This window comes from Montipora foliosa, chromosome 7 (genome assembly GCF_036669935.1).
Source record: "Montipora foliosa isolate CH-2021 chromosome 7, ASM3666993v2, whole genome shotgun sequence".
NCBI classification, from domain to species: Eukaryota; Metazoa; Cnidaria; class Anthozoa; order Scleractinia; family Acroporidae; genus Montipora; species Montipora foliosa.
Window position 1 is genome coordinate 25,785,585 of NC_090875.1, and position 21,363 is coordinate 25,806,947.

At 43.5% G+C, this 21,363-nt stretch overlaps 1 protein-coding gene across 3 annotated transcripts in view; it reads right to left on the reverse strand.

Annotated features, from left to right (window-relative positions):
• LOC138011569 (dynein axonemal heavy chain 6-like) overlaps positions 1 to 21,363 on the reverse strand; it is a 142,303-nt gene that overhangs the window by 12,971 nt on the left and 107,969 nt on the right. For all 3 annotated transcript variants that reach the window (XR_011124743.1, XM_068858635.1, XM_068858636.1), the window contains 4 exons: positions 16,394 to 16,573; positions 3,590 to 3,690; positions 1,359 to 1,473; positions 428 to 648 (listed from right to left, as the gene is read on the reverse strand). The gene's annotated coding sequence lies outside the window, so the exon portion shown is untranslated. The remainder of the gene's footprint in view (positions 1 to 427; positions 649 to 1,358; positions 1,474 to 3,589; positions 3,691 to 16,393; positions 16,574 to 21,363) is intronic.

The window sequence follows — 21,363 nt, forward strand, 5'->3', positions numbered from 1 at the left end:
TTTTCACTTCTAAATATCTAGGGCACCCCTATCATGAACAGTTGTGATGTAATATATTTCCAGAGAACTTTGTGTCAAACATAACTTGTCACAATTATTCAAAATGGCTGGGCTTGAAAAATTTGACAGTGAAAGAAAGCGATTCCGAATTTCATTGCTTTTCTAATACCAACACTTTCTAGGAAGACTTTACAACTACTGTTTAAAAGTTACACATGCTAAGAATTGGGCTTCCCTTGACATGGCTTGCACCAGTTTCAAAATGCAATTTCAGTTCTCATTGGAACAGTTAACTAAATACCACACTATTTCATGTAACAGCAATGTTATTGTGCCATATGACACACTAATAATTGGTTAACTAGATGAACTTATTAAGCAATTGCAGACTGAGGAGTTTGTTGGATAGTACACGAGAAAGTCTTACCTTGTTAAAATCCCCACCTCTTGTAGGGGTTCCTGCCATCTTTACCTTACAGGGGATATAGAAGGATATGGAAGCAGAAACCGTTCTCAATTCAGGAGGATTTCATTTCTGCAGTTTTTATCGTACAAAGTAAGCACATTTTGGAATTACTGAGGCGAAATCCAACAAAACTCCTCTGCACCCTGTGATTGTTGCTTTTCACATGGTACCACAAATAAGCACTGCAAAACAATTTTGTACATTCAATCCTTGAAAATAGTACAATTTGTTGAAAGAACTTAAAAGTAGTTTGAACCTTCTTAATATCATTGCTACAAAGCTATAGTATACTGATAGAAATGTGAAAATCCGTTAAAATACCCTCTGTTGTTAAAGAGTGCTGGACAATCTGTGAGGCAGCAAATCATGCAAGCCATTTCGCACATAAGTCTAAGGGCGCTTTCCATTTAACAGAACTGACCGGCCAGACCGGGCATTTGGAAGGAATAACTCTACAACACATTCAAATTAACACACTTCAAGGATCATATATACTCCTCCAGAAGAATACGAGGCAATATCATGCAAGTGTTCCTTCAAATGGTTGCATTTTCTTTGCAAAGTGATGGGTGTGGCCGGCCAGTTCTGACAAAAGGAAAGCGCCCTTAGCACCCATTTTAAAACGGTTAGCTTTCAATAACTGTGCGACTCACATTTTGACTTATATATGGCTCACATGTTGGCTTGCACGGCTCGCTGGCTCGCACATTGTCCTCACTCTCGTTGAAGGGATCTTCAAAAGCCCACTTTTAACTCTTCTTAGTAACAATTACACAGTTTTCAAAAACTGGGTAAGGCTTGGAGGCTTTTTCAGAATAATTAATTTTATGGGCTTCAATTTTAAGCCTAAGAGCTTGGTCAAAGGAAAAATTGATACAATTTATGTTCTCACCCGAGCTAGAAAACTTGCAATCGTCTTCAAGAATCGCGGGCGAGAAGAATCTTCCTATAATTCCTGTCAGGCACAGCTGATCTCAAGCATCAGTAACTCGTCCTCCATATGTGATCTGTGAAAAACAAACAAATAATAAAGATGTGAAAACCCCAGAGTTGCAATTCTTAACCATGCAAGTCTTATTGCTTAGTGCATTATCTGTTATCACTGAAAATAAAAAGAAAATTGAAAATATGACAAAAAAACTGAAAAACAGTCTTAAAGCTTGAATGTGCTACTTCTTGAGTTTATTCCATATTGCAAGCAGTCTATCGCTATTCTTTTTGCCTGTCTCATAAGGACGCAATCATTGCGACGTTTTTCATGTTCCACTCACACAGCTTGCGAGGATTGAGTTCTTACTTGATTGTCAAAGAGGAAAACGAGATTAATTCCATTCTTGTGATGCCATGACCCTCATTAACGTCTTCTTCCCAACAACGCATACACAATATTCAAGAACCGTTGCCACCCTTATAGGAACGCTACAGTTATTTTCTCCCCAAATATAATTCCAACAAAAACCGTTCCACCATCCAAATCAAAATGAAAAAGCAACTAGTAGAAAAATACCCCAAATGTAAAATTTGTTGGTTTGGGTGCACTTAAAGATGACTAAAACCAGTTTCAACAATAATTTTAATTAAATGTCTTATTAGAAGGATTGATCCTACAACATCATTTCAGATGAAAGCAATGTTATGGTCTCATATGAAACAATAATTATTGCTAAAAAGATGTTTTAGGTCACCATATCAACCAACGAGCTATCCAAATACAACCTTTATTTTGTCTTACGCATACATAAGAAATTTTGTCGCTGGGAAGTGATTAACAGGCGAAGGTGAAATCCTCTGAGAAGTTATTTAAATTCTCTGAAGCGGATTCACAGCCACCTTAAAACTTTTCAACAGTGATGGTATCTCTGAATCCGCTCCTGAAAATTCCTTTCACTTTGCAGAGTTTTATTTTAGCTTGGTAATCATTTCCCAGCAATAAAAATTGAAAGCCACTGACTTCATTTTTGAGATCTAACCACTTAAAAACAAGAAGTAAGGTGAATTTAGAGGGCTCTTTTGTTGCTATGGTAAACTATTACATCACGTTTCTAATGCATCTTGTTAAGCGATTATTGGTGTTTCATATGGTATCATAACATACAGCTGTTGTGTGAAACAGTTATGCAGATACAGTGGAACCCACCTAAATACGGTCACTGATGGGCCTAAAAAAATTCGTATTAATTTAACAGGGTGGCGGTATTACTCGGGTAGGGTGAAATTCATGACTCAAGGGCCATAATGACAAATATAGCATTTGCACTTCCAGAACAACTTTTCTCTTTAATAAACAACAGAAATGTTTGTACAGTAATTATATAAAATACTTGAAACTTCGCTCAGTAGGTAAAACACTTAAAATTGAGTTCTGAGCCTAAAATCAAAACAAGAACAGGCCCAGCTTACTACGCTTCTAAATAAACAGAAGCCGCTGTTATTACCTAACCAAAAGACTCAAGTATGAATTGTGTTTTGATGAAAGCACAATGACTTAATCTCTTTGCAATTTGCCTTACTGGATGTTACAGCAGTGTCAAGATCATGTTAGTAATGAAAACAGGGAGGAGTGTTGCTGACAGTACTTCGTAAAGTAAATCGGCTGTTCGATTACTGTGGTAAATTAGAAAGGTCAATGAAATTGACATGTCAAAGGCATTCTGGTTTTCTAAATTTAGCGTGAGTGGCGGTAGTAACGGGTGAAATTATAGACGATTCTACTTTTTGGGATTTAAAATTGTGGCCATTGGCCATATTAACGAGGGTAACCACAGTAACGAGGATTTTTTATATGAGAATGTATGGCCATTTTGCTGGGCCAAAAAAAGTGGCTGCAATAACAAGGTGACCGTATTACCGAGGTGGCAGTAAGGCCGCGTTCCACTGTAAAATCAATCTTAATAGTGCAGTTTTCTGAAGGTGCAAAAAACTCCAATTATTTTTGAAAAGAAATAGTTATACTTTTCATGTGTTTTGTGAAGGAAATATGAATTTGTTACTGTGCAGACAGGAACTCACTGTTTCTTTGCAAAAAACTATTGAATCCATTCCATTTTCGCTCCATGGCATTAAAAATACCTTTATGGTCTCCTCAAGAACAGTTGCAACTGCAAGCGACTTTATAGAACAAACCTTTTCTCTTGGTCAGTGATAAAGGTGAAGGTATTCCAAGGAATCTGTCCTTCTTCTAAAAACATCTTAAAATTGTCTGGAGGGCTCTCAAACTCATAGTACTGTTTAATGAATAAGAAAGGAAAACAGATTAGTACCAACATGATAATTGGTGTGGGACAAAATTTGTAATTAATTCATAAATCAATTGTAATTAGTGATAATAATTATAATAATTATGATATAATTTATATTATAAAGAACTGAAACACAAACAAAAAAAAGATGAGCACGTCAATTTATGAGTAAATGAATGAAGCACATTCAAGTCTTAACTGAATCACACCCGGGATAATTAAACATAACACGCATGATTGGGGGAGGAAGGGGATGGGGTGGGGGCTAGTAGAGTGTGTTTTTCGGGAATCAATGATTAATTTCCATTCGATTTTGAAGCAACCCAAGAATTAAGAATTAAAGGCAATCATATCGAGGAGAAATGAGGGTAGGGGGACTGCAAACACACACAGCAGGCTTCCAGGGGGATGCCAACATTATTGCTGTACACATAGGTGAAAACACTATAGGTTCAGGACGATACAGCAAAATATGAATAAAGTTATCTAAGGAACTGTCATAGATCATTACTGATTGTTAGAAAAACCCAAGTTTCAATGAGATACTCAAATGCTCTCAAGGATTCCAGGGGGTTGTTAGCAGGAGGAGCAAGAGGCCAATGACTGAGGAACCTGACTTATTGTTTCCTTTGGAGTCCTGACGTAAGCTTGGTATGTGTTAGAATTCCAGCGACCCAGAATTTGAAGAGCCAGTTGAAAATGCCAGTGGTTCTGCCGGTTGTAGCAGCACCAATACTAAAGCTGTGAGAGGCAGGAGGAGGAGCTGTCATTGTCACAGAGGTTTAAGAGAGACCATAAGTTGTTGGTGTGTGAAGTCTGGGTGAGATTTGGTCCACAGGAGAAGCTGAAGAGTAGCTTGCCAGGGTCTTGAGTTGCAGTTTGGAGCATATAATCTTGCAGGGCAGAGGATGCACAAAGGTCTGAGTTTGACCTTGCAATAGTGAGCCTGGCTGTCTCCCAGAAAGGGTCAGTTTTGGACTTTTTAATTGCAGTGTCAAATGAAGTAGGGTGAAGGATGTTGGGATGGAAAGAAATGTCTGTTCTAGCAAGATGGGACTTAGGGTCAAAATTGCCACTGCAGTAAATTCACTGCTTCTTAAGAAGCTAAAAAATGAAAGGGTAAATGCAGCCCATAACATAAAGGGGTCAACACTTGGTAGACTGAAAAGGTTGTAACTTAGTATACTTAGATGCTATGGAGAACTGATGAGGTGATCGGGTGGCAAGCCTTCTTGCATTCCCATGGGAGAGCTTGATCCCCCTCAAACTTTTGTGAAGGACTGGCATTGCCAGAAGGTCCAGGGGACAGCCAGACTCAATGTGAAGGTTGTCAAGTGCTGCCAGATAAACATAATCGTGCCGTAAGAGACTGTATTGGACAGATGAGTAACGAAAGGGATCCGGGTGAACTTGTGGGCAGGTCGAACGGGGAGGGGGAGGGAACAGACCAATCACATTCCACCAGTCGAGAAAAAGTTGCCACAAGACAACATCTTCCCGAGCTCCCTGTTAAGGAAAAAGACCTACCATGGTTTGGAGGCTTTGGGTTAGGTTGGTTATGCGTTGCATTATCAGGTGTCTGGGTGGGGAACCTTTCAAGTGAACTGTAAGGACCCGGATGAGGGACAGGAGATCATGCAGAAAACGAGCCCTTTTGGAGACCATCGGAAAGGACAGTGCAGGTTCTCATTAAATGATGCTCAGGGAGTCTAGCCTGCATTTGGACAGAGTAAAGCATAATTCCAGTAAACTCCAGAACTTGGGTAGGGCAGGTTTTTCTCGGGGGAGGGGAAATACTCAACTCGATGAAGTCAAGGGGGGGGGGGGGGGTAAGAATCTAATGCATGACTGTTGCACAGAGGGAGGAGGGGAGGTGGTGGAACAATGAAGAAATCATCCAGAATGTGTAGAGGCCCCCACCTAAAGCTGGCAACCGTAAAACCTCGCCAGCTACTTCTTAAGTTAGCGCCGCCTACTTTTTCTACAAGCTTGAATCACGCAACTCTCACCTATTCACTTCGATCCACTTCCATTTATTCAAATTCAATAAAACAACTAGAATAACAAGAAATCCCCCACAGTACGTTCTACTCTCTTTCGGACGTTGAATATTGTTATGAATTCCTAGTTAGTTGCACCTGCCTTTGCCACTCGCCAATGCGAAAACCTTGTCCCCCAACCTGGCCATGTACAGCTTCGTTTGGTGTTAGCAGACATGTTACTGATGTTGATGCCCAGACGGCCAGAAAAAAACACCACATTCAGGCTCCTAGATTTCAATTCTTTTCAAAGTTTTCAAAATTTATTTAAAAACCCATGAATGAGGATGATGGAAGGGATCTTTAAATAATGCTTAACGAACCACTCAAAGGATACGGAAAGCTGATTAAAAATGAAGGGGCACTCCCTAGGCCAATGGGAAGGGCTTTGTCAAGGTAGTAGTGGTCTTTCTGGGCCATTCCCAGGAGCTCCCTCAGGGGTGAATGGGCATTATTCTGGAGGCAGGTTACGGGGTCTGAAATTGCGCCTTCCTGGTTGCCAATGCAACTAAAAAATTGAGTACTGGCGACCAGAATTTCATAACTGGTCGCCAGTGGGCGACCTATTGTTAAGGTCAGATCTGTTTGCCAACTGGTGTCTTACTTTTTATCCTGCGACTGTTTTTGAAATAGAAATGAAGGAGTTTTTCCGTGAACAACCTCCATAACATCACAAGCTGTCGTTTCTCATAAAGTATGTATGGCAGGGGGGAAAACGACTCAGTAAAGAGATTCAAGGGACTGGTGTGAGGAATGTAACACTATGGCGGCTTGTTTTCCACAGGGTGTGACTAGTGTTTCCGTAGCTGAAATTTTCGACAAACTAGGGGGCAGATAGATTTCATTATTACATGTACATTCAAGGTAGGATACATTTTCTCTCCAAAATATGTGCTTTTGAACGCGAAAAGATAATTCTTGACACATACACAAGACTATGCGGTCGTTGCTTTCTGGTATCCATAAAACAGGTCAAAATGCACAAGTTAATTTGGACCCTGGGTTAGATGTCTCTTTTGGAGGGGGAGGTTTGTGGCTGTTTTCCTACAAAAGTCAACATCATAGGAAGGCCATGCTAAGCCTGCAACTTCCTTTGGGTAATCGAATAGAGAACATCTCTACCGCCCTTTGGGGAAAAGAAGTGAGAAGTGCAGAACAACATACAGAAAATGCCGAATCAAGCTGGGCTTACTTTTTCCGAGAGGAGGGAAGAACGCTTTGTGGTTTACCGATAAAGGAAATGGAAATCCCGGGAAGGTCGTTGTCTGAAAGCCACGAGTTTTCTGGCAGCACCGCGTCAAACTCAACATACTCACCCTTCAATGTTGCGTGTTTAACTTTGGTTGGAACATGTGCTGATAACAGCGACTGTCTTTGAAAAATGGGGAAGGAATGTTTTTGCTGGCACTGGGATGGTTGAGAAGGCTGGCGATGAAGTCGAAGTCGTCGGTGAGTAGCAAATGGCGCGGAGTTTGTCGAGGTTGCACAGATTGAGGCGGAGGCTCTTGCGGTTGGAGCAGGAACTGATTTGGCGGTAGATTCGTCGGTTTCCGTGCACGATGATAGAAATAACAGTGGCTAACGTGGTTGGGACGTGTCTGTGTCAGTGTGAAGCTCTTCTTGCTTGGACGCCATCTTGGAATAAAATTTGACCATTTTGACCGCTGTTTCAAGTAGCGCATCGTCAGGGATGGTGACAGTTGCTGGTGGATCTATATAGGATGAAACTTCCTTAGCAGAAGCACTTGAAGTAAAGGGGTCAGATGGACACTTGGTGTACGCGAACTACAAGATGGAAGGATCTACTGTGTGAAGCCGTTCAATAAATTGTTCCGGAGCTCCAGTAATAGGTAACTTGTTTGAGGTAGCAGAGGGTGTAAAGCCTCGTTTGTGAGGTCTGCAAATTCCCCAACAAAGATTAAATTGCTGAATGGAAAAGACAGACCTAGTTGAGCTTTGGAAATGTCAAACTGAGAAGGCTCGCATGGCGGGATGAATGAAATAGCCAAATAAGGTAGTCATGTGATGGGAAGTCACACTCTCCTCCCAGGCGCTGCCCAGTATTTGCTTACCAGCATTAACATCTATTTTATTCTAAAATATCACTAATTACATAAGTGTAACCTAACCTGGGCCTCTACTTACGTCACCAACTTGCATCGAATTTACTTACTTCAGAAACAAGCTGTTTGTACGATTTCAAAGGCTGAATATAGGGCTCCAAGTAAACCTCTTTTCACAAGCTTGAATGTTCTGAATAATTCTAATTAAATTATTTACTATTCTCTCTCTCCAGGCAAGTTCTTTCATGTACTCATGTCATAATGGTTTTTTACCACCTTCCTTCATTCAAATCTTTCAAACCGGCAATCAGATTCATCAGTATTCAACCAGATACTCTGATTTGTACCGACCCCACACTTGCCGAACCAATATTAAAAAATTTCTCCTCCTGTTTCAAGGTCCCTAAATGTGGAATTCTTTACCAACTGGCATTAAAGCCGCTTCAACTTTCAGTACATTTAAGCGTCTCATCAAAACATTCCTAAGAGTTAAACAGAACACAGCTTAGCACCTCATCCTCAGTTCAGTTTTTCGTTCAGTATTCAAATTGCTGCACAAATTGTCATGCGCTTATTATGAGTCTGTATTCTTTACACTGGGGGGAAGTCTCAATTATTGTAATAAGCCCTCAGGCTTCACTGAGATTTCCCAGCCACAAATTATTTTCTAATACCTTAGTTTATTTTATCTACTTATTTATTATTTTTACCTAGATTCACTTGCTACCCGATTATATTGTGTCCCTTTTGTTATGACTTTTCTTTCCTTAATGAGAAAATGTATTTTGTGGCAAACAAAATAAATAAATCAATGGCCTTCCTTAATATACTTGTCCATTGTTGCATTGCACTTGGAGAATAAATCTTCAACTTTGAGTAAACACTGTTTTAGAATTGCTGCTTGCCTTTCGGCCCTGATTGTTATTGGGCAAATATGGAGGATTAGTGCGCCATGGCAGTGCAACTTGATAGTGTCCATCCACTATTTTCAATTATTGTTCCATCATTTTCAACGCCCTCTTGTCTTTAATCGAGGCACTAACAGGCAACCTCACAACAGAATGCGCAAAATATTTTTTCTGAAGTCTCTCAAGTTGCTCCTGTAAAATCTCATCTCAAATCTGACACTTCCTTTCCTATTCTTCACTCTTCAATTTTTCATCAACATGGCAGTTGCGTGAGGTCTCTCTGTTTTACTCCCTTCAATGAATGGCTCACCACCTTTTACTTTAGGTAGTTGTTGCACTCAAAAACTGTTCAACCGGTTCATCAACATAAATATCCAACAATGTTCTTCTGATTTTGTTTCACTCAACTGACCAATCACTGTCCAGCCCAGGGAATACTGCACTGCTACTGACTCATTAATCTCCATTGCATAATTTGCATTCCAAGGGGACAAACAATGTACAATGTAGGCTTAACACTAATTTTCAGCCCAACATTTGATTCACTTGATACTGACAGCTCAATTTCTCTCTCAAATGAGACCATCCTGAGAAGTCTTCCTTGTGTGGACTACAACTGACTGACACAGGTATCTGTTCAACAATTTTAATGTTCTGACACTTTGTTATCCATGGACATAACAACAATATCTAGGACATGCCCTTTGACCTTTCTAACTCCCGTCACTCCTTGCAATTCATAGTGATATTTTAGTGTAAAATCAATGTTTACGAGCGATAACCTTTGAGCCCTCAGTTCCCGTGCTGCACCCCTATCACATGGTGGCCTCTTTGGTATCCCGTGTTCTGTAATCCAAAGGCATTTCATTTCTGCCTTCGTTGCGTGCAGTAATCCCTATTTTCAGAGGTTATACACGTCTCTATGGATTCCTCGACCCTATCCAACGAAGTGTTCCGTGGGATATTCAACTGTACCTGCTGAAATTCACAGGACAGGCAAAATCTTGCTGTACCATTTGTGGGAGTGGGGACCAGTTCTCTAATGGGTGCTCCCTTTCTGCCCTTAGGCCAACCTCAGTCCAACGTGGGGTTTGCAACAACTACAACCAAGGCTTCCGATGCAGCCAAGACCCCTGCCCCTTCAGCCATTGCTGCAAAACCTGCAACGGGGAACACCCAGCCTCCAGCCACAAGAAGTCCCCTGCAAAATCTTGAAGCTTTAGTGATAAGAAGTCCTCAAACTGATAAAGTCGTCAAGAGTCAAATACCAGTCTCCCCTGTCAACGTTTCACTCCTCCACACTCTTATTCAGACTAACAATTTGTTAATTTTCTGTGTCATGGTCTCAGCTTTAGTTTCCAGGTAGGCTACAAGGGCAAGCAGTTTCCCTGTCAAGCTAAGAACCTCCCCTCTGCTTTCCAGCAACCCCAGGCAATTGAAAAGAACCAGCTGGATGAAGTAACACTAGTTATGGTGGCAGGCCCCTTTAAAGTTTCCTCTTTTCCCAATTTTCAAATTCACCCCCTTGGTCTGGTCCCTAAAAAGGACTCCAATAAGTGGCGTACAATCTTCCACCTCTCCCACCCCAAAGGTCCCCCGACAGCATAAATGCAAACATCCCCATCGAAGAATTCACCCTTCAGTATATATGAGTTGATGACCCTGGCTCCTTTATGACAAAGAACAACATTCAGTCCACTTTTCGCTTCATCCCAGTCCACCCACAAAACTGGGAACTCTTGGGCATGTCTTGGAAGGGCTGGTATTATTTTGACAAAGTCCTTCTCTTTGGTCTTTGTAGTGCCCCATTCCTCTTCAACCAGTCACCTGAAGCCCTGGAATGGTTGGTAAAACATCACCTTAATATTCAATCTGTCATTCCATTCTGGATGATTTTTTCTAGTTCAACCTCCCACCGCATCCCACTTTGCCACTGCCCTCTGCCGAGTGCTGACCTCTTTGAGGAATAAAATACCCCAATAGCTCCCAAGAAAACTTTCCGTCCCTCAACCTCCCTCGAGTTTATGGGAATAACCCTGGATTCGGTACTCATGCAGGCCCATCTCCCAGAGGATAAGCTTTTCAAAGCAAGGGCCATGCTTTCTAGTTGGTCACACAAATGTTCTTGTTACTTAAGGGACGTGCAGTCCCTTATTGGGACCTTGCAGTTTGCCTGCCGTGTCATTCCCCCAGGTCGCGCCTTTCTACAACGCATTATTCAACTGACCAAGGGCCATAACCACCCGTGGCAGGGTATTTTTCTCAACAACGACTTTCGCAAGGATGTTGTCATGTGGCAACTTTTCCTTTCCCACTGGAATGGGGTAAGCCTTTTTCTCCTCCCCCCTACTCTGAACCCTCACCACAAATTCACTTGTTCACCGATGCATACCGTGCCATTGGTTATAAGGCATTTTTCAATAGCCTTTGGTTCCAAGGTGAATGGCTCCCTGAACACTTCCTGAACACTTCTATGGGCATCAGCATTACATGGCAGGAACTTTTCCCTATCTATTTGGCATGCATGGTGTGGGGCCCCCTTTGGGCAAACTGTAGAATTTGCGTCCATTGCAACAATCAGGCTGTGGTTGCTATACTACCCTGTAAGAGCTCAAGGATCCCTCGTGCCATGAACCTTATCCGTCTTATTACTTTCCAAACCTCAAAATATAACTTAACCTTCAGTGCCGCTGTCCTGGTTCCGCTTCCTTGCACCAGATGCATTGCCTACTCCCTATCCCATTCCTGCCTACCTGCTGAGAGTCTAACCATGCAAGCGGCCAATTTCATTTTAAAGTCCATTGCCACCTCAACCTAGTCAATCTCATTCTGCTGGGGAGTGTCATTTTATCCGCTTTTGCCTTGGTCATCGCTTAGTGTCGCCGGGGTACCCCTTGCTGCCTGCCCGCGAGACAACTCTGATTCATTTTGTAACACCCCGCTCATCTTCCGTTTCCCACGGTACTATTAGGGTCTACCTGGCAGCAGTTGAAAATTTGCATGTTGAGTTTGTCTATTCCCTGGATTTCACCTCTATGCCGCTGCTTTACAAGACACTTCGTGGCATTAGGACGTCCCTCGGTACTCCTAAGTGAACCTGCCTTCCCATTACAATCTCTATCCTACATAGTATTCATGACAAATTAAAACTAGGCCATTCCCTTGATCCCGACTCATCCATGCTGTGGGCGGCCTTCACTTTGGCTTTTTTGGTTTCCTTCGCTGCAGTGAATTCACTTGCAGTGGTAACTTTGACATTACCTCCCATATGTCAAGGTCGGACATATCGTTTCAGCCATCTATTTTTCGGCCCTTCTCATTGGAAGTTACAATTATGAAGTCCAAAACTGGCCCTTTCCGGGAATAAGCAAAGCTCATTATTGCTAAATCAAACTCTACAGTCTGCGCTGTCACCGCCCTGAGAGACTACATGCTCCAAACATCAACACAAGGACCTGCCCAGCCCCTCTTCCAGTTTGCAGATAGCTGTTATCTCACCTGTTCCTCCCTTACCAGTATTCTACGAACCCTCCAACACGTCTGTGGGGTGAACAGCACCCACTATGCTTCTCACAGCTTCCACATTGGAGCCACAACTACGGCTGCTGCTTCCACGTCTTGTCATACAACGCATGCTTTGTCATCAAATCCTCCAACTGCAAATTTTCTCCTTCTATCAACAACGCCGCAATTTCTTTTTGTGTTTTCCTTAGAACCTCAACTAATCCAGCCGTAGATCTTTTCAATTGCTTCACCTTTTTAGCTCTATCTTCCTCTTGTTCGAGCTCCATTCAGAACAGATGGAGGTGAGCGAACAGACATGTTTATACAAGTATTCGGGTGACTGCACGAAGCGTTGGTTTGACAACTGTTGCTACGATTCACGGCCAATATTATTTGTAGTGCTACACTTTATTTGCTTTAACGTACAGTACTGTGCAAACAGAATGCAAAAATTCGGTTATTGTTCTCTCGAAATTTCGTTGAAAGAAGTGTGATTTTTTGGCCGAAATTCAAAGAAACTGGGAGATCCCGTTATAGGTAAATTCGCTACAACGGAGGAAGGCAAAGAAGGCTAGGGTGAAGGCAGCCCATATCATAGTGAAGTCCCGATCCCCTAACCAGGTACGAAGAATTGGTTGGATTGCTGCTAACACAACTGGTGTGATGGGTTGGCGAAGGATACGAGACTTGCCCTGGAAACGAAGAATGCCCCGTAGCACCTTTTGCAAGGGAAGTTTTGCCTGAAGAGGATCGCCGTGGCCACAGGAAATGTGTAAATTACGAACCGCAGAGAGATACAATTTTATGGTACTACGCTTAACTGTTCTAGCGAGGTACGAGGCAAAATAAATAAGTGTCCCCTCAGAAGCTGGGAGTATGTCCCCGTCGTTTGATGTAAGACGTTTCATAAGGCAAAATTGGAGGAAGCGTTTTTCTCCGGAGCTGTACGTACGGTTTGTGGTCCACGCTAGTCCCCACCTCGTGTAAGTTTGGACTTAATCCCTTAGAGGGTCATGAGCGAAGGAGGGATGGTGCAAGGGGTTTTCTCAGCCTTGGGAGCCGCTGACCAGAAACCGGCGTCCTGAAAGCGTGAAAGGGCGTCAGCAATTTCGTTAGAAACCCCAGGGATGTGAGGTGCTTGAATAAAGAAATTATGTTTCATGGATATTAGAATAAGGAACCTAAGGAGGTCCATGACGCGGAGCCTTTGAATGACCTGAATTGATAATGGCCACAACGGATTCGTTATCGCACCAAAATTGAATATGTTTCCCCGAGAAATGAGGGAACCAGATTGCGCATGCCACCACTATGGGGAAAAGTTCTTGCCATTCAATGCATATACTCTGAGCCTTGTTAAGCTGCATGTTAGGGGGCCACCTACCCTGGAACCATTGCCCATTGAAATAGCCCCCAAAACCAATGGAGCCAGAGGCGTCGGTGTACAGTTCGAGATCAGGAGAAGGGGTAACGGTGGTGTCTAAGAAGAAAGAGCGCCCATTCCACCCTGCGAGGAATGCTTTCCACATTAAGAGATCTTTGAAAAATTCTTTGTTCAACGGGATGTGGTGAAAACGGCTGGGTACTCCCCGAGTTAAGTTAATCATGCGCTGTAAAAACGTTCTCCCGGGTACTACCGCCTTACAAGCGAACTGTAAGGTACCGATAAGGGATTGAAGCTCCACCAGCCGCACGGAGCGGCAAGTGGTAAAGGAATGAAGTAGTTCCCGGGTGCGTTGGAGTTTGTCCGCGGGAAGCCTGACCTGCATGCGAGTGGAGTCTAGTTCAATACCCATAAACTCAAGAACTTGAGATGGACCCAGAGTTTTGGATGCGACAACAGGGGCATGGACAGACATGAAAAAACGGAGTAATGTACTGAAGCTAGCCAGGCATTGGAGGGGAGAGGGCTCAGCTATGAAAAAATTGTCGAGGATATGAAGGACACGCTGTAACCCGTAATTGCGTTTTAAAACCCATTCCAAGGCATCGGAAAGTTGCTTAAAGAGGAAAGGTGCGGAACGAAGCCCAAAAGGGAGGTAGAGTTCTACATAATACTGTTTTTGCCAGTAGATACCTAGCAGGTGCCAATCGTCCAGGTGAATGGGGATAAGACGAAAGGCCGATTTGAGATCAGTCTTTGCCATAAATGAACCCGGGCCCAGGGACTTGAGGATACGGATTGCATCGTCTACCCGGACATATTGGAGGATGTAGGGGTCCTTGAGAATGTGGTCGTTAAGACTATCCCCGTCAGGGTATGATAAATGATAAATTGTACGCCATTCGGAGCAGTGTTTCTTGGGGACCACGCCTAAAGGATGACACTGTAAATTGGAGGGGGGGGGGGGGGGGGGGAAAGGAGATAACAGGTCCTGCCTCGCGCCCCAGACTAATTTCCTTGTAAAGATTTGATGTCACAATGTCGGGGTGCTGATTAGCAGAAATCAGATTGCGGGATACCCTGGGTTTGTTAGGACCAGTGTAGCCGACATGTGTACCATATCGAAGACAATTAATTAAAGTATCAACAAAATTGCGATTGGGGTGCCCCGAAAGTTCCCTCTCTAAAACATCTACGTTAATGGGCATAGTTACGTCAGGTGAACCGTCCTTGGCAAGGAGCTGAACTTTATCTCTTGCTGCGTTTGCCAGAACTGGTAGAGGTATGGTGGCGTTGAGCGGTCCTTAAGATGCTGTTAGGGCAGTTGACAATGGGGTGGGCAGCGGACCGGCAGCGGACCGGCAGCGGCGGCAGCAGACGTGTGGGAACAGGCAAGTACTTGAAGTGCACCCAGAGGTCCGGTTAAATCGGAAGCAGACAGGTCCATTTCGGGGCTGCTGTCTTGGCGGGTCTGCGCTAGGACAGTCGATCTGGCTGTGGTAGGGGCTGGAGCAAACAAGACAGTGCAGCTTAGCAAGGCCAGAGAAGGTAACGGTCCACAGTTCAAGGTCAACTTGATCCCAGCATATAGTTAAGTCGTAAGCGGCTCTACGGTGAAACTGTTCATTGTATGAAAGGAAGGCCAACCCCTTGAATTTGGTAGCCGCCCTGCTTATGATCTGCTGGTACTTAAGCAATTCCTTGAATTCTTCGAAGATATGATGAAACGATAACCAGTATGTAGGCAGTATAAGCATCCAACCACTTATGAAAATTGTCAATAACAGGCTTGCGTTTGTCAACCATTGACAGTGGTGAGGCAGAGCCTGGGGTCGAGTCGTCTAGGCGGCGCTGGATTTCGGGAACCTGGGGCCGACTCAAGGAATCGGGGAGAAACAGAGTAAAGTCTATGTACTCACCACGCAGAATTTTGTCCTCCAAATTTGTGTCCAGAGGGCGATGGAGGCCCAGAGGAGAACCTGCTCCTTGTCTGTGAGGTGTTGGAGTTTCTGTGTTGGGCGTAGAAGCGCCCAGAAAGGGCTTGACAGGCAGGTACGAGCGGCTGTTGAGCACTTGCTCCACAGACAAATGAACAGTGTCCTGTATGGCGGCCATTTGGGCTTCGGAAAATACGCCTGGTTTCTGGAAGGGCGTCAGGCTTTGTGGGGCTGACAACCCAAACTGAGAGAGAACTACATCATCCTAAGCCAGGTCATCCACAGAACCAGCGGACGAGGAATTGTCGCTCACTTCATTGACTCCGTCAGCCCGCGCAGTAACAGGGCCGCGATCAGAACGGGAAGATTTTTTCGACGTGGATTTCCTCACCCGACTGGGCAGTGGCTGCTTGGTTGGGCGAGGTTGTTTGACGGCTGCTTTCAAGTGGGAAATCAGTTCGGCTTTGCTGCCAGTTATTGGCAGATTGAGGGCCTGAAGACGAAGGCGAAGAACTTCCGGCGACAGGGAAGTGAGATTTTCCCTACGACGATGGGGAGGTCGAGGAGCTTTCGAACTGCCATGCGGATGAGCCATAAAATTCGTAAACATTAAAGGTACTCCTTACAGTTACCTATAGAGCTCACAGAGTGATACTTTGGACTTTACTAGACCTTCATATTTTACATGTTATTGACAGTTGGTGTGATACCTTTTAAGGTTTTACCGACTCTAATAAATGTAGATGTAGATAAGCAAGCAATTTGGGTGGGCTTGGGTTAAAAATGTCTGCAATTCTTTAATTGTCAACCTACAACTATGTCATGAAAAGTGTACATGTAATCTCCATCTTACCTGAACAAAAGTCTGCTTGAACAAGATTGGTTCCGAGGTCCAGGGTCTCTCGACCTCTTCCAGAAGCACAGGCATACCAATACAAATGCAATCCTCAAGTGTATGCAGAAAGTTCTGGTCTGTGAGCTTGATAGCTTTAAGTCCATTCTTGACCTCTTCGACTTCGATCTAATAGCTAACCTGAGAATTGTGATGGAGAAAAAAAAGGAAATTACAGGTCTTCAAGTAGCTCTTGGAAGGCACAACATGATTTTTATTTTGCTACCCAAAATGAAAACTCAAGACTAGACAATAATTATTATAAACTTTGGCATGAAATGAAATGAGAATAGAAGCTGGTTCAATACCAAAATTAATAATGATCATCTTAGAGAGCAACTATATTACTGTACCTTAAACAAGCATTATAATAATATATCTGAATGAAAAAAAAAAAGACAAAAAGGAGGAACACGTTTCTGTTTTGAGGATTAGTAAAACACAATGACTGCTTGAGCCCTTGCAAAACATCACTTGTTCCTATTACGTGCTGTACATGTACTTCCAAATTGTACTTGTCTGTGAGCTTGTGTAATCTAATATACTAAAAATGGTCATCAGAGGCCAAAAATGACCTAGAGTCACTATGATGGCATTTTCAGTTGACACCAAAATAAAATTAATGTCACTGTTCCTTGGTATCAACATAGTTAGCTTTTAACGCATAATGTAAGGCGCAATAGAACGAGACAACAGACGTATTGGCGTTTTTTGAGGGGAACACTGCCTTGCGACTGGTTAGCCTATGCGACTTCCGGATTGCGTGATATAGAACAACCTCACTTATCTCCCCAGCACTACGAGCTGATTGGTAAAGAGCACATGCTGGATCGGACAAGAGTATTGGTAGCGAGCAATGTACAAAGGCAAACGAGCCAACAAGCTTGGGGGAAGTCGCTGCGCAGACTTAACTGCACTTCGCAGGAGTGACCCAATTTTAATGAAGGCAGGGCGATAAACCCAACCCATCTCCAAAGGGAGGGAGGGAGGGGCAAAAACTTTAACAAATGCCAACAGCTAGTTGGTTTACTATAGAAGACAAAACTGCCAAGTGAACCTTGGACGGCTAACTGAGGCTTTTATAGCTAGACTCTGTCTATTAAAGTAGCCAGTTGTACAGCTTCTTCTATGAGCAGGTAGGTATTACACGTGCTCTTTAACAGTTATGAATGGGGCCTTAAAAGATTTGGCCAATGCAAGTGTACGTTATAAACTGATATCTAGGAACAAAGTCACTATGTCCTCATTTTATTTACAACAAAACCATTGATTTTATGACCTTGAACGACCGACTACAAAGAACACGAAGATAACTAACGCGACATGAATAGCCCCTTTTAGTATGGTCACATTCCATTAACCGTATTTTACTGATGGGGCAGTAAAATCTCATTAAAATAAATATTAAAAACCCGGGAAGGTGGGTATCTGGAGTATCCAGGGGATTCCACTCTAGCTATCCAGCCCTTAGAATTAGAATGCTGCCCCCATAGCTGCCTTGTCAGAATGTTCCTCGCAATTTTAACTGCAGACTCTGCCTTTCCATTTCCACAGCTGTAGTATGATGATCATTTGCATATGGTAAAACCATATTCAAAGAAGACTCTTCATCCAACACAATAGTGCCGATGGGCTGCGATATGTTTCCACATCTTTTTCCAAACACCGGGCAGTAATATTGTCAGGGCTGTTGAAGTTTGCCACCACACCAGAAGCACTGTGATGAATGATTCCACTGGTTTGCTCGTAAAATTCACTTGTTCCTTCTGTCTTCCCAGCAGTTTGCATAAGCTGGTTCCCGAATGATGTCACTTCAAACGTCTTGGCAACCTCAACAACCTCTTGTTAATGAGTCCCTAAGGGTCAGTGACATAAAAAGGGGGGAAAGCCGCGGGGGATATTCGCATGCCCAGGAGAGGGGCATGGGCAACCGAGGGTAATGATGATTACTCCTCCCCCCACCCTCTGCAAGGCTTGTGAAACTAGAAAAGGAGGAACACAGAATCTCCTTTTATCTATTTATTATTATTATAATTTTTTTTTTTTTTAAAAAATATAATTATGATGTTAATCACTATCTTTTGGCGGAATTTGGGTGGCAGGGAAGGCAGAGCCTATGCCCCCTAGGGTAGCGGTGTCCCTAGGAGGACCCCCTAGAGTAGTGGTGTCTCTAGAGGCAACCCTACGTTAGAATGTAACATAGGGTGGACCAGAAGAGGGGTGCCCTTCAGGAAGGAGAATAGGTCAGATGGTGAGTTGTACCATCTTGGAGTAAGCAATCCGGACCTATTGCCAAGGAGGGCTGTCCCACCTACTGTGGGGTAAAGTGCAGCCCAGGGTGCACTTCCACGATTGTGTGAGCCAAAAATATTGAGAGGAGGACCGCGAGAAATCCACAGAGGACGGAGTCTGTTGTTGTCCGCCATTGCGGACCGCTAGGAGAGAGGGATCTGGTGCGAGGCTGGTAACGCCTGGCAGTTGTTGATCTTGCTGAGCAGTTGAAACAGCGCCAGATGTTAGGCTCGATGGCGAGTTGCTCGCGGAGTTGAAGGAGGCCAATTTTTGCTCCACGATAGAGGCAATCATGGAGGCCAACTGCTGATCCGGCATGATCGCGGGGCTGGTAGATGCGGGTGTGGAGGCCCGAGAATCATTTGCTTGGGAGGCGAGCGATGAGCTGCTGCCGTGGCCCTGATTGTACCAGGTGGCGCTGGGACGAAAGTAAACGTAGCGTTTCGGTCGGCATTGCTGCATACGGCGACGTTGGTACTGCATCTGCAGAGTTAGCGCGGGCATTCGACTGAGCCGTGGTAGGCGAAACCGTAGTGCATTGGCTGCTTCGAGATTTACGTTGTTTTGGCATGATATGTGGACGTAGAGAAAAAATGCGATCTTAAAGAGTGCAACTCAAGGTACTTGCTTGAAGAGCAAAGCTGAAATGTGGCTGACTAATGGTATGGGGGATTTACATAAGGTGAAACAGGTGAGAATCGCGTGATGTTGTGGAAAACTACTGGAAGCTTTGGCAACCGCTTTAACACTGTAAAAGTGAAAGTACTTTGACCTAAACAATGAGCTTTTGACTACGGGACAAGCCTTGATTGCGAGGGTGAGGAGAGTAGAGTACACTAGGGACAAGTGAGGAATAAATAGTACTCCCTTAGGGCTCATTAACCCCAGTTAAGAGCTTAAACTTATAATAATCAAACTTTTGTTTGTATTCTTCTTTGTCTGTGTCCCTTCTCGATTACGGTAACGACTAGTGTATAAGCCACACCTATTTGGTTTAGTTTTGGGCCAAAAATCACGGGTGTGCCTTATACACGAGACCATTGCTTTCAGAAGGAGTAAACAAGCTTGTAGGGGTCACAAATTGAACTGAAAACCTACAGTAACTAAAGATTAAACATATTGAAACCTGTGGTTGATCACTGCTTTTGGTAGAAATGGTGGCTCCTAAAGAAGCCGTTTCTTTGCATCTTCAGGTTCTAAACCCGAATCTTGCTCGCCAAGCGTTTCATTTGCACTTTGTTTAGCAGTTAAACTCTAATTGACATGGAATCTCTCGCAAGGCAAATGGCCAACCGTTTCATTGCCCTTCACTACATTCACGGCATGTTTGTCCATGGGGTTGTTAAACTCTCGTTTAGCAACAAGTTTTTCTTTGAGCGACGGCTTCCATATATCTTCATAAACATGATATCCACGAAGCAAACATTTCCATGTCCAGACTTCCCTCGTTAAATGACTGCGTGGTTACCAAGCAAAGGTTTTGCATCGTTCTCCTGCACTTTTTCATGCAAATTGTATCGTTTTCTTTTCAACTCTGGGCCTTAGCAACTGTTGTCAGTCAAAGGGAATAGGGCAATTGCAAGAAAATACCACGCTATTCTGGAGAACTCATGAGGCAAATGGCCAACCGTTTCATTGCCCTTCACTACTTTCATGGCGTTTGTCCATAGGGTTGTTAAACTCTCATCATATGTTGCCTGTTTTAGACTTGCTGTTTTTGTCTGATCAATGGCTTCCATACATCTTGATAAACATGATATCCACTCAAGGCTGATGCAAAAGCGAACATTTCCATGTCCAGATTTCCCTCGTTGCGTGGTCACCAAGAAAACGTTTTGCATCGTTCTCCTGCGCTTTTTTCGTGTAAATTCTAACATTTTCATTTCAATTGTGGGTTTAAGCAATGAAGACAATTGTTTTCAGTCATAGGGAAATTGATTAAAAAGAAGCTTTTAAAAGGTATTTTCAGTGTTTATTAACAGGAGAGTCTCAGCCTCTGAAGGTATATGGGGAAAGCATCAAACAGGTTCAGGACTTCAAATACCTGGGTTCCATGATGGCGTCAAGTAGCAATGACCTCAAACGTCAAAAAGCTTTGATTGGCATGGACTGCCTTCTGGAAACTAGAGCATCTCTGGCATAGTTCGGGAACACCTGTTTCAATCAAGCTCAAACTTTTCAAGGCTCCCTGTGTGACCATCCTTCTCTATGGTTTCGAGTCCTGGGTAATTTCCAAGGATATGGAAAGCAAGATCAATTCATTTGCCATGTCATGCTACTGTATCTTGCTTGGAATTAAAAGGCTTGATCAGGTTTCTAATGACCGTGTCTACGAAATGACAAGGCCTTGGATCGAGCAAGTGCGAACAAGGCAGCTCAAGTTCCTAGGTCATATACTGCGCAAGTCTGAGGATGAGCCAGCCAATCTATATACTCTATACTTCCCAACACATGGCAGACGTAGGCTGAGACAACAAAGTACATCCTACCTTCAGTACATCAAACGCCTCCTTGGAGATGATGGGCAGTTGACATCCAAGCAAATAGCCGACCTCACCGATGACAGGAAGAGCTGGAGAAAGCTTACAGTCGCCTGCGCAGCAACTGGCTGATGATGATGATGATGATGATTAACTTAT